Source organism: Peromyscus leucopus, chromosome 10 (genome assembly GCF_004664715.2).
Source record: "Peromyscus leucopus breed LL Stock chromosome 10, UCI_PerLeu_2.1, whole genome shotgun sequence".
Lineage (NCBI taxonomy): Eukaryota > Metazoa > Chordata > Mammalia > Rodentia > Cricetidae > Peromyscus > Peromyscus leucopus.
The window spans coordinates 53,054,640-53,070,192 of NC_051071.1; the positions used below are offsets into that span (position 1 = coordinate 53,054,640).

A 15,553-nucleotide genomic window follows, 5' to 3' on the forward strand; every position below is an offset into this window, starting at 1 on the left:
TTTTTGATAAAAATGGAGTAGTGACGTAGCCAGAGACCTCTGGTACTCACAATAGTAATGACAGATTTACATCATAAAATAAACACCAAAAGTAAATGACGCCCGTGCCGCAGGAGCGGTGGCCCTGAGACCACCTGTTTTGTTTTCCTGCCTTCTGAAGATCTGTGGCTGTCATGAACTCTCAAATAATCTTTAGTGTCTGGTCCTCACATTTCCCATCACCAAGGCTTCCAGTCTCTCAGGATAGGACGTGATAAATCAAGAACAAACCGAGAGTGCATCTTCTCGCCAGAGGTCTGGTCCAGGGTCTGTTGGCTACAGAGCATCAGACGCTTCGAGTCAGACTCTGTAAGCACCTGCTGACCACCCTCATCCCCACAGACCTGCGTGTCTCAGGGTTGGCTTATGCTCTGGAACAGCTCTCTGCCTTTTTCTCCACACCCCACCCATCCATCCGCCTCTCTTCCTTTCTCTTTACTTCCTTCTTTTCAGTTTTCCCTCCCTTGCCCCAATTGTCCTTCTCCTGCTTCCCCTCTCCTCGGCAGAGTCTCACTCAGTGGCCCATGGTCTGGAGCTCACTCTGTAGTCTAGGAAGGTCTCAGACTTTCGGTGACTCTTCTACTTCAGCCTCAAGGAGTGCTGTGATTATAGGCACGAGCCACCAGCCTGGCTAGAGGAATCTTCCTTTCTTTTTAAATGATTGATTGATTTTTATTTTACGTGCATTGGTGTTTTCCTGCATGGATGTCTGTGTGAGGGTGTCAGATCCCCTGGAACTGGGGTTACAGACAGTTGTGAGCGGCCATGTGGGTGCTAGAAATTGAACCCCAGGTCCTCTAGAAGAGCAGCCAGTGGTCTTAACTGATAAGTCATCTCTCCAGCCCCAAGGAATGTTTCTTGATAAGTTTTGGGGTTACCAATTCTTTTGGGATCCAATGAGAAGGAAGGCCCTCTTAGAAAAAGAACATTATAGGAACATGGACGTTTGACATTCAGCTTGGGAGTGTGCACTAAGTATTCTCTAAAGGCTTCCTAGGAATCCATAGGCTTCACATTAAGAGCACCGGCCTCAGAGGCTGTCGGTAGCATAGGAGAAGCATTATGGGATGGAGGAAATCAAGTTCTGCTTATTGTGATGTCACGTTAGACGAAATGCTAACTCTGCTGATGCTGATGGACAAGATGGCGGCTGGCGGGCGCATCAGATCCTTACGCTGAGCAGCACGTGGCCTTGAGCAGTTTCCTTCCAGAGGGCGCATGATCACTGCTCTGAGTCCTTCCTTCTGAATCCTCTTCTGTGAAGCCAAGGTCAGGCCCTTTTTGGGAGAGCCACTTCCCAAGATTCCACTTTAGTGTCCTAGGTGCACCTACGCGTAACCTGGGACAGCACCAGAGACACAGCTGCTTTTGTACACAGAGCGGATCAATTCAGACTATAGAGCAGAGTCATGGGTCAGGGGTCAGCTGGCACCCCGGGGCCAGGCGGTGAGAGGCAGCAGCTGGTGTGTGTGCTGTTCCTGAGTGTAAGATACAGTCATCCCTTCCCCTCCCCCGCCCATCACGTGTGTCTATGTATGTGTCTGTGTGTGCATGTGTGTGCATTCGTGCACAGTGTGGGGATTGAACCTACGGCCTCACGGCAAGTGCTCCAGCGTGGAGCCATATCCCTCACCCAGACATAGTCTTTCCTCCCTGAAGCTGAACCTTGAGTTGGGCCTTGACAGCCCTGGGGCCCTTCATTTCCCTATACAACAGTCTTTTGACCACAGATGCCCATTTGGCCGCCGTTGGGTATGGCGGTTGGGGGAATTGTGTTTTGGTTGAGAACTCAAGCCTCTGAGCATCTTTTCTCAGCAGAGCAGAGACTTACCCCAAATCTGCCCACTTTAACCAGCTGCCTCTGCTGGAAGCAGAAGATGATATCACATTACCGAGTCACGGTCATAGGACGGGCTGCAGGCTGGGGGGTGGGGGGTGGGCAGTGTGCCCTTCCTCAACCCTCCAGAGAACAAGTATGGGAAACTGGCTAAGAACTTATGAAATATAAGTTAACGCTCTCCTTTTCTGCGGCAGCGTGAGAACTATATACCTATCTCTGAGGTAGAACATGAAAATCTCTAACAGATACATTCATATGAGGAGTATAACTCGCCTTGGATTACTGCTTTAATTGTTGTCCACCCCTGGGTAGGTTTTGTGCCAAGTTCAATACGTGTCTGAGTAATAAGATTGCATTGTACACGCCCCCCCCCCCACACCTCGGCACTCAAGTGCAGATTTATAACGGTTAGGCTTAGGGTTTTTCTGACTTCACGGTGGCACCCGGACAGCTGTTCCGCTGTTCGTTCTCAGCACAGCAGCCCGTACATGACATTTCACTATAAATTAGTCTTCAAGTTAGACGGCTGTGCCCAGGCACAGGCTGATGTCAGTGTTCTTAGCCTGTTGGCTACCCTAGTACATTTAGTAAACAGTACTTCCAATGGAGGACGGTTCATCAGAACATCAGACCACTGTAGGCCAAGGGGCAGCAGAGGACAGGGGCAAACGTCTGCCAGTGGTTACTGCAGGTGAGTGGCTGGTTCCTCTCCCTTCTGGATGCTTCCCTTTTCTTTCAGGAGGAGCCCTGCTTTTTCTCTGTCCCCCTCCCCCCCCCCCAGGCCCAGCTGCTGCTCTCTTGAGTCACCTCTAAGGATATATAACTCGCCACAAACCTCTTTCTTTCTCTCTGTCTTGTATTTTTTTCCTCAGTTGCCACAAACATTTCTGTTAGTTTTATTCCAACTGTGAGCTGAAGGCAATGCCTGCCATGGTGGGGAAATCTAAGAACCCATGGGATCAGTCCTCCTACCCAGGAAAGGGGAAGGGAAAGCCATATATTTAGAATAGAATTTAAATGACGTAAAGCCATGTAGAATTAGCTCCGCAATACTTTTTTCTCCAGATAAAACCTGACTTTGTCGGCTCCAATATCTTTGGACAGTAACTGGCTGAATTTATGTTGGTGGCGGCTCTTCCCCTGGCTATGTTGATGGGGTAGATAGCATTGGAGGTCTGTACAGGAAATATGAGGGGTAAAGCCAGAAAACCCTTACATATCAGCACTACCACGATTTCCTACATCTGCTAAAACAATATTGTCATTGCATCCCCATACCTAGATTCTCTGGCAATATCACAGAAATATCTACAATACTGTTGGCTTTAAAAATCTAATAGTAAACATAGATTCATAATAGTAGTGCGGGTCCGTTGTAGCAAGTGTGACCTATGCTTTTTTAACATAAGCGCCCAGGAATGCATTTTTGCAACCTGTAAGTTTTTGTGTATTCACTCCAAGGTGTAGAGAACCCACAGAAAAGGGTCCTGGCATTGCTTCCCAGCATAAGAGAAATCCTGCTACCTCTCAGGAACGCTTGAATTAACAAAGGGAGACTATAGCTGTCTGTCCAAGGCCTGTAGCAAGCTTTTCTTTCTTTTCGTCATCTATGTCTTGGGGAAAGTAATTCAAACAGGGATTGTGGCAATGTTAATATTGAATTCTAGAGCTGTGAAAATATGTGGATATGGGAGGGAGGCCCGTGTAAACTTTAGATTGACTGTTCCAAACCAGATCGATGGCTTTGGGGTTCCCCAAGTTCTGGCCGTTTGACTTGGGAAAGACCCGTCACACGCTTATCTGGGAGAAAGGTTTATTTCTCTCCCAACAGGGCTTAGAGGCCTGTGGTTTCAATGGAAGACTAGACTGCTAGTTTTCAAAATTGTTGTCAAGAAAAAAAGCAAAAAACCCCAGCGTTTTCAACCTAAGTTCCTGTTTTTGTTTGCTGACCTGTGACGAGATAGCCTTACATTTTAAGCTTTTCTGACATAGTTGCCCTTTCTTTGGACGGCTGAAATTATCTCACTTCAAATTTATTTTCTGCATCCATTGATGCTGTTTTGCAGTTAAATTTGGTCACAACTGGCTGGTTTTCTTTTTTCACAGGTAACTAATTCACCGTGTTATCCACCAATTACAGTTACTCAAAATTGCCTTGCTAATTTTGAGAACAGCTATGGACTCTGAAGTACTAGATCATTAAAACCCAGCTGGTGACTGTGGGGCTATGCAGTTATGACGTGAAAATTATTGTGACATTTTGAAGACATTTGATGCTTTAAAAATCTCTACATCTGTACTTTATCTTTTAAAATTCCCAGGATCTTAGATGAGAGGGATTTAAGGTTCTTGGGTCTTGTACTTTGACGTGAACAGACTCCCCCCGCCCCCCAGATTCTCTGTGTAGTTTTGGTGCCTGTCCTGGATCTCGCTCTGTAGACCAGGCTGGCCTCGAACTCACAGAGATCCGCCTGCCTCTGAATCTTGAGTACTGGGATTAAAGGTGTGCACCACCATTGCCCAGATGAGTAAAATTATATTATCTTTTGTTCCTTTCAAATACTAAATATAAGTTGGAACATTAAAACATTCTTCAAAAGGATTGGTTTAGCAGAAGAGAGAATTTTTCATTTAACTGTGAGAGAAATCTCATGTTTGATTTATGCAATATCCCTGATTACATTTTTCAAATATGCCTGTTTTTTTCTGGCTTTATTTTACATTTTTATTATTATTATTATTTTTATTATTAATTAGTGTGTGTTTGTGTATGTGTGTGTATGTGTAAGCAAGCCCACATATAGAAGAAGTCAGAGATTCTTGCTGTGAGATCCAGGGATCGAACTCAGGTTGTCAGGTTTGCATGCTGGTGCTTTTACCCTCTGAGCCCTGGCTTTGGTTTAACAGTATCTCAGTAACTCACGATCATGTTAGGACACACATTACTTGTGAGACACACAGGTTACTAGCAATGCTTTTGGCTGCAAGTTACACCAAACCTGACTAACAACACTGACTAACAACAGTGGTTTTCAATACCCAGCATTCCTTGCTCCACGTACCAAGCAGTCAGGAGTTGCCTGTGTTCTGGAACTGGTTCAAATAGATGTGCGACTGTCTGCAAAGTGACCATGGGGTTGGAACTATCCTTTGGAACCTGGTGGGCTGGTCATTGAATACATACCTGAAAACAATGACTGCCCAGAAGTCAGGGAGCCAGTAACTCAGCAGGGAGGGGTCAGGCCATGCAGGCCAATCTTTCCATTTTTCCTGGCTCCTCCCAGCTTCCCCCCACTTCCTTACCCACCCAACTTTATGCTCTTTGTCTCTTTCCCTCTTTAAAACAAAAACAAATCCACCAAAACCAAAAAATCAAGGGGCCAGTAAGACCCAAAACCAAACCAAACCAAATCACGGAGTTGTTGTGTGTCCTGGGCATGGGTCCTGCCCTGGGGTGTGGTTGATAGACCCACTGACACTCCAGTGGAGAATATTGGCTTTTTCCAGTTGCCAGAGGGTAGCAATTACAAGTAGCCTCTTGGTTAAGGGTGGGACCCCATGTCTACTTCCCCCTCTCAGTGCTGAGACGCTGTCTGGCTTGAACCTGTTAAGGACTTGTGCATGCCGCCACCATCTCTGTGAGTTCTTATGTGCATCTGTCCTGTTGTGCCTGGAAGACACTGTTTGCTTGGACTCATCCATCACCTCTGGCTCCTACAATCTTTCTGCCTCCTCTATTAAGTAGATCCCTGAGCCTCAAGGAGAGGGCTTTGATGAAGACCCCATTTAGGACCGAGTGCTCCAAAGTCCCTCACTCTTTGTACAGCGTCTACTTGTGGATCTCTGTGTTAATTGGCGGGCCCAGTCTTGAGCAGGCCACTGTGGCTGCCACGACCACACTGGTTGTCAAGCTCTGGAGATAGCATCGTGCAGCAGCTCTTCTCCCCGTCTTCCGGTTCTTACATTCTGTCTGTCCCTCTTCTGTGATGGTCCACGAACCTCCGAGGGAGTGGTGTAAATGCCCTGTTTAGTACTAGCACTCAGTGACTGCTGTTCTTAGTACCTTGATCACAGTGAGTCTCTGCATTCACCATTTACTATCAGGGCTAGGTGTTGGTGAGGTGAGCACGTCTTCAGAATAGGAACCATGTCATCCTTGGACATGTATATGTGTGCATTAGTACACTTGGCTCTCAGGATGTGTGCTTTGTACGTTGATTGGAATGAATGTTTTACCCGACACATTCTACAGCTCCACCAAACACCCACAACATCCCAAAGACCTTCAGATTTTCCAGTGTCTTAAGTGGTAAGCTTAACTTTCTTTCTCTCTCTTACCTCTTTGTGTGTGTGTGTGTGTGTGTGTGTGTGTGTGTGTGTGTGTGTAGTGTGCATGCTTTAAGGTAGGTGTAGCTCTGCTCCAATCAGCAGTGAGCACAGTCAGAGGCGATGAGGGTTTCTTTGTGTCTCTGCCGGTGGGTCTATAAATTAGGGGTATTTTCTACCATGGGGGATGATTGTGAAGAGAAAATGAGGTAATGCATGAAAGTGCCTGCATCGTGGTCCAGCACTTTGTAGACTCTGAACGGACGGTGCAGTGGGTGGCTGTACGTGCATGCTTGGATGGCTGGGGGCTGCTGAGATGCCTTTGTGAAAACTTTGTAGACTCTGAGTGGATGGTGCGGTGAGCGGCCGGGCCTCTGTGCTTGGATGCCGGGGGTGGGGGTGGGGTGGGGTGGGGGGGTGAACTGCTTTACTGGGTTTGCTTCTTAAAGAATGGTTGTCTCCGAGGAGTGCTTGTTTGAAAGATGACCGTGTGTCATTTAATGCTATAGCTGGGTTCCAGGAAGTCTCTCGTTAATCAAAAATTAGTCACTGTGCAGACTTCATAAAGTATACTTACGAAAGTCAAGGCAGCTACTCAACCGGGCATGGCGACATAGCCCGTGATTGCAGGAGCCTGAGGCAGGAGAATTGCAAGTTCACGGCCTGCCTGGGCTAGAGTGAGTGCAAAGCTTGCCTGGACCACTTAGTTGAATCCCTTGCTCAAAAATAAAACAATAAATAAATACATAAAATAAAATAAAAACCAAAGAGGGCTAGGGGCAAATTTCAATGGCAGAATCCTTACCTAGAATGTTCAGATCTCTAGGTTCTATCTCCAGTACGAGTGTAGGAGCGGGGTGGGGGTGGGGGTGGGGGGACAGCTATGACGTCACAGGTGATGTAATATTGTGGAGGCATCATTGGATATGCAGCCCATTATGGACGGATGCGCAGGGCACAGCTGTATCTCTAGGAGTTGGAATAAGGAACACGCACACCTCCCAAATGCTCAGAGCATTTAGACCTGGGATGAAACCCCATTTGTTCCCTGTGATGATAAAACTAAGTCCAGAGATGGTAACTTGCTTCTGGTGACCAAGCAAAATCGAATCCATTTATTCTCTGTATGCAGGCGGGCCTTGAAACTGCACCAGCAAATGAGCTCAATGAAATTACCTTGACTTTTGACTAGGCTCCCCCAACCCTAGCTTAACTAAATAGAAATGCCAAAAATAACCTAAAAATCTGAATTTCAGCTAAAGAACTAATAATATTTTTAGTATAAGCATATGCCATGACCATTAATTAAAGAAAAAGTAAGTTGTTTGGAGAAAAAAACGTGAATATGGAGGGAGTATCAGGTGCTAATTATGCTGTCAGCAAGCTGTTTCATTCGGCTTTGAGACCTCGCCTTTAAAAGAGGGAAAACGCCGTTGGAAAATTGAGATGTTGATTTTTTTTTAAAAAATTGTATTATTCCAAAACTTTTAATACAGTTAAAGAAAAGCAACTAGTAGAATGAGTCCTGAATGGAAGAGAATGAAGGGTAAAGGCATATATGTAAGAAGATGCCATGATGAAGCCCTTTCCTGTGCATAATAACCTGAAAAATTGCAAGAACTATGGGGCTGGCCAGCTGGCTCAGTGGGTAAAGGCGCCTGCCACCAAACCTGATGATCTGAGTTCAATTCCCAGGACCCACATGGTGGGTCTTGTGCAGGCAACCACAGCTGCCATGAGCTCATGGTGCAGCCGTCCTGTTGAGTCCAGAAGACGCTGTCGCGTGCCCTCTGGCCTCTGGCTCTAACCGTCTTTCCTCCCCCTCTTCTCTAATGGTCTCTTGAGTGTTGGGGGGATGACATGTAATCTAGATGTCCCACTTGTGGCTGAGCACGGCCACTGATGCTTATTTTCTGTGGTTTGACCAGTCGTGCGTTTCTTTGTTAACAATGTCCTCTTGCTGTGGGGATCTGATTAGATCCTGGTCTGCAAGCCTTCAAAATGAGGGGCCCAGAACATAAGTCGGCCAAGAAGACCCTGGAATTCAGCCAGGAGAAGATAAGCAAAGGGAAAAGAAAGATAACAGGCTGTCATGTGATGGAGAAAGGAAGCCTCTAGATCATGTGCACAGTGGGGTACAGAGCGGGGAACAGGCTCTTCCCACTCCAACTGGACCCCGGACAGCAAAGTTTCTTTGGACCTTGTTTCTGAAAAAAATGCCATGTGTGGATCTCACGCTTCTTGTACCTGAACACACACACACACACACACACACACACACACACACACACACACACACAGGAACCCTGATATATATTGTATATACAGACACACAGACACAAACACATACAGAGAGAGAGAGAGAGAGAGACCTTGATATATATACATACACACAGACAGACAGATAGACACAGAGAACCTTGATACACACACACACACACACACACACACACACACACACACACACACACACCCTTGATACACACACACACAGACCCTAATATACATACATACAGATACACACACAGACAGACCCTGATATATATACATACAGATACACATACACAAACACACACACACACACACAGATCCTGATATACATACATACAGATACACACACAAACACATACACACAGACCCTGATATACATAATACAGACACACATACACATACACACAGAAACCCTTGATACACATACACACAGTCCCTAATATACATACATACAGATATACGCACACACAGACCCTGATAAACATACACACAGACACACACACACACACAGACACACACAGAGACCTTGATACACACAGACACACAGACACACACACACAGACACAGACACACACAGAGACCCTAATACACACAGACACAGACACACACACACACACACACACACACACACACACACCCTCATCTATCTTAGGCCACGTGTTAGAAATGAAACAAGACCCCATCGGGAGGTTTTCAGAATTACTCTTTTGTAAGACTTATTTATTTATATATTTATATTTATAATATAAAATACAACAACATTAACAACAAGATCTCTGAAATACGTAAGCCCACAGAGGGATCTGATTGGGAGGGCCCGTCGCAACACATTCTAGGACATAGTTTACCCTGATCAGGTGGCAGAGATAAGAATTCCACGTGGTCCCAGGAAGAGGGATTTTTCTTAGGGATGATGCTTTGCCAGCTGCCCCGCAGGGCAGCCCTGTGTTTCTCCGTGGTAACGTTCTGCCTGCTAGTCCCTTTGTTTGAAGGGCCCGAGTGCTCAAGGCATAGAATATTGAGGAAGCTTGCTTCGTGGATTGCAAGTCCTCGCATTGCCTCATTGGCTGTTTGGTCAATGGCTGTGGTCTGGGTGGCATTTTTGGTGTGGTCAATTAGCTTTCTGGAGCTAAAACAGAATACCTCAGGTTGGGCAAGGCTGCCCAGGTTCTTTCAAACGGAGGCACGTGTATTCGGGAAGGTTCTAACTATCCGGCAGGAGTGTCAGGGATGGGGATCCAGTGGCGTCCCGAACAGGACACCTCTAATTTGAACACGAAAGCAATCTCTCCCCTCAATTCCCGTCACCTTTGCTCTAGGGAGCCATACATAACATCAACATGATTTTTAAATGACTGTGTGTGCGCTGCACTGCCTTTGGAAAGTTATTTGCTTGGCTTTTCCGAGGCCTAGGCTGAAAACACACGCTTCTTTAGAGAGGATTTGGAAACGTCCCTCAGGCACCCAGTTGGGTGCCATCTTCTCATGCACCGTCCCCTCTCTCTGCTCTGGGGTCTAGACTTGGTCTCTGCTCTGGTTCCTTGTGGGTGAGGAGGAGGCACATGCACCTGTGACCGACGTGTCCTTTGGAGCTCTCTCCATCCGTGTGTCTGGGTGGGTACCACAGGCAATGTCTGCCAGCCTTGCCTGGAGAGCCCACTGGGACTGCAATTGGCGCTTACTCTGTCATTTCTGTTTCTTCTGGTTACAGATGTCACCTGCCTCATTGAGTCCTTTTCTCCCGACAAGTCCCCTGGGATGGTCTCAGCTTTTTCATACTTACAAGGAGATAGCTTAAAAAAAAAAAAAAAAAAAAAAAAAAAAAACTTTAACAGTATTTTTAGTATTTTCCCCCGCTTTGGGAGGAATATTGGGGCAAAACCTACAGCTTTAGGTTACTGGACACCATGCTTTCTTCCTTGTATTTTAAGTTGGGGTAGGTTCTGCAACAGTTGCTCACTGGCCTGGCAGATGGAGTGGTGGTGAAGAGGATGGGGGGGGTGTGTGTCTCTGGGCTTGTTCGAAGGCATTCTATTAGCCCAGCCCAGCCTGGCTCCAGTCTCCTGTGTCATGCTTTCAGAGACTATCCAGCTGGCGGTGGTGGCAAATATCTTTAATCCCAGCACTCGGGGAGGCAGAGGCAGGCAGATCTCTGTAAGTTTGGGGTCAGCCTGGTCTACAGAGTGGGCTCTGGGCCAGTCAAGGCTGCCTAGTGAGACCCTGTCTCAAAAAAAATTGAAAGAAGTAGGAGGAGGGCGAGGAGGAGGAGGAAGTGGAGAAGAAGGAGGAAGAGGAGGAGGACGAAGAAGAGGAGGAGGAAGGGGAGGAAGAAGAAGAGGAGGAGGAAGAGGAGAAGAAGGAAGAGGAGGAGGAGGAAGAGGAGGAGGAAGAAGAGGAGGAGGAAGAGGAGAAGGAGAAGGAAGAGGAGGAGGAGGAAGAAGGGGAAGAGGAAGAGGAGGAGGAGGAGACTCTTCAACAGTATTAGCAAATGAACTGGAGGATATATTTAGATTTTCTTTTACAAAGTATCACAAGATTTGATTCATATAATTCTTGTTACAGAAGCAGTATACACATATAAAGAAAATTCAGAAAATATAAATAAACATTGAAAAAAATGAAAAGTAAATCAAGCCAGGTGTAGTGGCACACTCCTTTAATCCCAGCACTTGAGTACTGTGAGTACTAGGCCAGCTTGGTCTACACAGTGAGTTCAAGGATAGCCAGGGCTACCTAAAGAGAGTCTGTCTCAAAAAAAAAAAAATTGTAGTCACACTAATACAAGAGTTATCAGTATTGGTATATTGTTCCTGATTTCTGTCCCTCCCCCTCATTTTATTAAAAACTTGGGATCATGTTGTTCTTACTGCTTGGGCCCTTTTTTCATATAACATTTGCTATCATGTCTATTCCCCCTACAATATTAAAATTTCTCCACTAGTGGAGAAAGGACGCTGTCTGGGAGATACTGAAAGACTTCCTGGAGGAGGTGGCATCTGAGCTGGGCTCTGGGAAGGGTGTGGAGAGCAAGTCAGGGCGAGTGTTAGATGATGAGGGCAGCACCGTTAAGGATACTGAGGCTGGGGAGGGTAGGAGGACTTGGGGATAGCCTGTTGACGCTGGAGAGACAGACCAGAGGAGACTGGAATCCAGAGAGAGAGAGCTCCTGCAGTGCAAAGGACCGGTCTCAGCTCTGCTCCAATGTCACCCCAGCCATGCTTCCGACCCAGAGCCTGTGATCTCCACCTACCAATGCAGGATTTCCCACATGCTCTCCTCGGCTTAGGGCTGCTTCCTCATGGTCTGTCCACTGCTCTTCTGTTCTCCTCCAGAATCTAGTTCAAATCTCACCCCCTCAATCTCACTGCCCTGCTGATTTTAACGCCGTCCCCAGAGTTCCCTTAGTATTTTTTATTCACCTCTGACGGAGTCCGCATCTGCTCCTAGAAATTGGTCCTAATTTTCTTGGGGGAGGAAGCTGAGAGCAAGGTCATTCTCGGTGCAGAATCCTGCTTTGCCTCTTTCTGGTTTAGGACTTTCTTCCCCAAGGTGCAAGCTTCTGGGGCCTGAGCATCATGCAGCCACATCACAGCGCCTTCCTGTGGACCATACGTTACTTCCTACTGAGAATAACTTCTATAAAGAAAAAAAGTGGCCAGGCAGTGGTGGCATACTCTTTTAATCCCAGCACTCGGGAGGTAGCAGCAGGCGGATCTCTGTGAGTTTGAGGCCAGCCTGGTCTATGGAGTGAGTTCTAGGACAGTCACCAAAGCTACACAGAGAAACCCTGTCTCAACAAAACAAAACAAAACAAAACAAAACAAACAACAAAACCAAAAAAAGTGAAGGTCAGAGACATTATCATCCAAGTTAAAAAGTAATAATAAGTTTTTAAACCTCTAGGCTCAGTCTAAAACTAAAACTATATTAACATTTTCTTTGTCACCTTCTGTCTCCATTAGGCCAAGTTTAGGTGGAAGCCAATTAAAGGCAGATTGTCATATTTTTTCAGACTTCTAAATTGATGTTAATAGAATTAACTTGTAAGCAATAACTTAAGCCATTAAAAGAAAAAAAGAAGAGCCTTATTCTGAGGTACCCTGGTGGCTTTACGGGTGCTACGATCCATCTTTCAGCTGAGCATCTAGGGAGACATTTAATCTCATAGCTGTGGACTAAATTTGCGATATCATCCACATAAAAAGAGCTCGTGTTTGCATGGCAAAGGGGGCTTTCAAACTCTAAGACAACCCCAGGAGCCCATGTTCTCACCTGGATCTTCTCTTACTTAGACAACTGAATTGGAGGAGGGGGCAGTTTAAGACATAGCAGCCTGGGCCTCGGGGAGTTTGCTCTCTGGAGGGGCAAGTGTGAGAGGAGCCGAGCATCTCTAGCAAGCTGGAATGGCCGCTCATTGCTGAGAGCAAGGCCTTTTACCCGATTGTGCCTATTGCTTTGCCTGGACCAGTGTTCTTAAGACAAGGGAGACCGGCTCTTAGAGGACCACTGCGTTGTGCCCATACATTCATTTCTGTGTGAATGGGAGGGTCCTTCACCACGCCAAGAGCTTGTTTCTCAGTTGGTGTCGTGTGCACTGCGGGGCGATGGCAGAGGCTGACTGGATTCCTTTCAGAGCCCCGGGACAGTCCACCGTGTGGATGTGGCTGCATCGCTCCTTCAATCCTGCCTCCTCCTGGACCATTCAGTTAGCTCATTCATTTTGTTGCTGTTCCAAGTGCTACCGCAATGGAAAGTCTCCCATGCCTGGACTCTGTGGAGGTATTCCTGCACAACGTGTTCCAAGACTAGAGTTGCTGGTTAGAAGGCGTATGCATTTAAACTTTTGGTAGATACTGGCAGGAATATAAAGAGTGGGCTGGCACAAGGTAATGAGGGGTGTATGGTTTGTAAAGAGTTTAAAAACAACAGTGAGACCAATATGGGTCCATTTTGCTGATCACTGGGTCAGTGATGAAGTCAGACTGAGTTCTTTTCTTGCTTCCTCTTCCCTTTTCTCTCTCATCTACTTCTCTCCCTCCCTCCCTCCCTCCTTCCCTCCCTCCCTCTGTCCACCCTTCCTTCCTTTCATTTTTTTCTTTTTTTCTTTAGTGAGATGAGGTCTTGCTACAGAGCCCCGCCCAAGTTCTAGACCAGACAGGTCCCAAACTCAAGTCAATCCTCCTGCCACAGACTCGCAAGTGTTGGTATGACAGATGGGCGCCGCCATGCCTGTCTCAGAGTAAGTTCTTTATAGTTTGTGTAGATTCTACTGGAGCTTCAGAGGCCGAGTTTTGCAGACATTTACATTCTACCCTTGAACGGTAGATTGGGATTCCGTGGTGAAGGCAGGGTGGCCGGAGAGACTGCGAATACACTCTAGAGTTCTTGGATCCTGAGTTCCAGCTGACCTCTTGGAATTTTGTATTTTAACTAATTGTGACTATAAGGGCAACTCTTAGTGCACACATAAAATATTTTACTGAATTTAAATAAGATTTTAGAATTGAAGCCAGGTGGCGGTGGCGCACATCTTTAATCCCAGCACTCCAGAGGCAGAGCCAGGCGGATCTCTATGAGTTCAAGGCCAGCCTGGTCTGCAGAGCGAGCTCCAGGATAGGAACCAAAACTACATGGAGAAACCCTGTCTCGAAAAAGCCAAAAAAAAAAAAAAAAAAAAAAAAAAAAAATTTAGAATTTAACTTTTTTTGGGGGTGGGTGGGAGGGTGTGGGTGTTTGAGACAGGGTTTCTCTGTGTAGTTTTGGTGCCTGTCCTGGAACTCGCTCTGTAAAACAGGCTGGCCTCGAACTCACAGAGATCCGCCTGGCTCTGCCTCCCGAGTGCTGGGATTGAAGGCGTGTGCCACCACCGCCCGGCGAAATGTATTTTATAACTTATTCTAAAGCTAAAGATTAGCTCAAGAACATGGTTGTTCCTAGAAATAGTTTTGTCCTATGGAGGAGGGAGGTTTAAGAGTATTCCGTCCTGTTAAATCCATGTTACTGAATTTTGTCCAACAATACTCTACAGAGACAACAGGTCTTTCACTTGTTTGTGCTGTTTTTCTGTACTGGGGATTGACCCCAGGGCCTTATGCTTGCTAGGCAGATGTTAGATTACTGAGCCACATCCCCTGCTCCTGTTTTTCTTTCTTTCTCTCTTTCTCTCTCTCTCTCTCTCTCTCTCTCTCTCTCTCTCTCTCTCTCTCTCTCCCTCCCTCCCTTCCTTCCTTCCTTCTCTTTTTCTTTCTATCTTTTTCTTTTTTTTGAGACAAGAATCTGTTATCTGAAGTTGGCCCAAAACTTGCTAAGTAGTCCAGGCTAGTCTTAAACTTGCTATGTAGCCCAAGCTGACCTTGAACTTACCATCCCCCTGCTTCAGCCGCTCTAGTATTGGGGTTGTAGGTGTGTACTAACACGCTTGGCATGGTGCCAGTCTTCTGTCTGTACAGTTAACCAGTGCCGTGTAAAAGTGGTTAGAGAAATCTGTTTGCTGTTAGAGACCAGGCCTGGGGTGAGGAGGAGATCACTCACACATTGGAAAACATCATTCGGTGCTCCCGCTTCCCTTGGATTTTATTTTGGATCCTAATTTTGTCAAGGTTACAGGGGTAGGCAGGCCTGACCCAAGGGGGTACGAGAGTCAGAGGGGATGGAGAGACAGATGGCGGGCTCCTCGGCCATCTGCTCCATAGCTTGTCATCTTGGGCAAGGCCCATTCCTACTCTGTGCCTTGTTTATTGATCCTTTCTATAAACTGGGGGGACAATGGTGATGATCGCAGAGTGTTGTTGCTATCAAACGAGGCAATTTTCATAAAGCACTTCAAGCAACGTCTGGCGGATGCTCGTGATTATTATTCCTTGCCAAAGGTTGGACATTCAGTTTGGTGCGGTACACAGCACCCTCTCAGTTGGCTTAGAGGTCGTCCAGGCTATACGTTATCATTCACACCTTGCAGATACAGTTCTGTGACTCACCTGAGGTTTCGTAATTAATCAGCAAAGGGGGTGAGAATCTAACCAGCCCCCCTCCCCCCACTCCACACCTGGGCCCTTCACAGATCAGTGATACTAGATG

General features: G+C 46.5%; 1 protein-coding gene across 2 annotated transcripts in view; it reads left to right on the top strand.

Annotated features, from left to right (window-relative positions):
• Positions 1-15,553, top strand: part of Rhoh (ras homolog family member H) — a 34,120-nt gene that overhangs the window by 7,122 nt on the left and 11,445 nt on the right. Inside the window, exon 1 of one of the 2 annotated variants that reach the window (XM_037209051.1) lies at positions 2,405-2,570. The exons of the other annotated variant lie outside the window; for it this stretch is intronic. The gene's annotated coding sequence lies outside the window, so the exon portion shown is untranslated. Of the gene's footprint in view, positions 1-2,404; positions 2,571-15,553 lie in introns of those variants that run through there. 2 annotated transcript variants of the gene reach the window in all.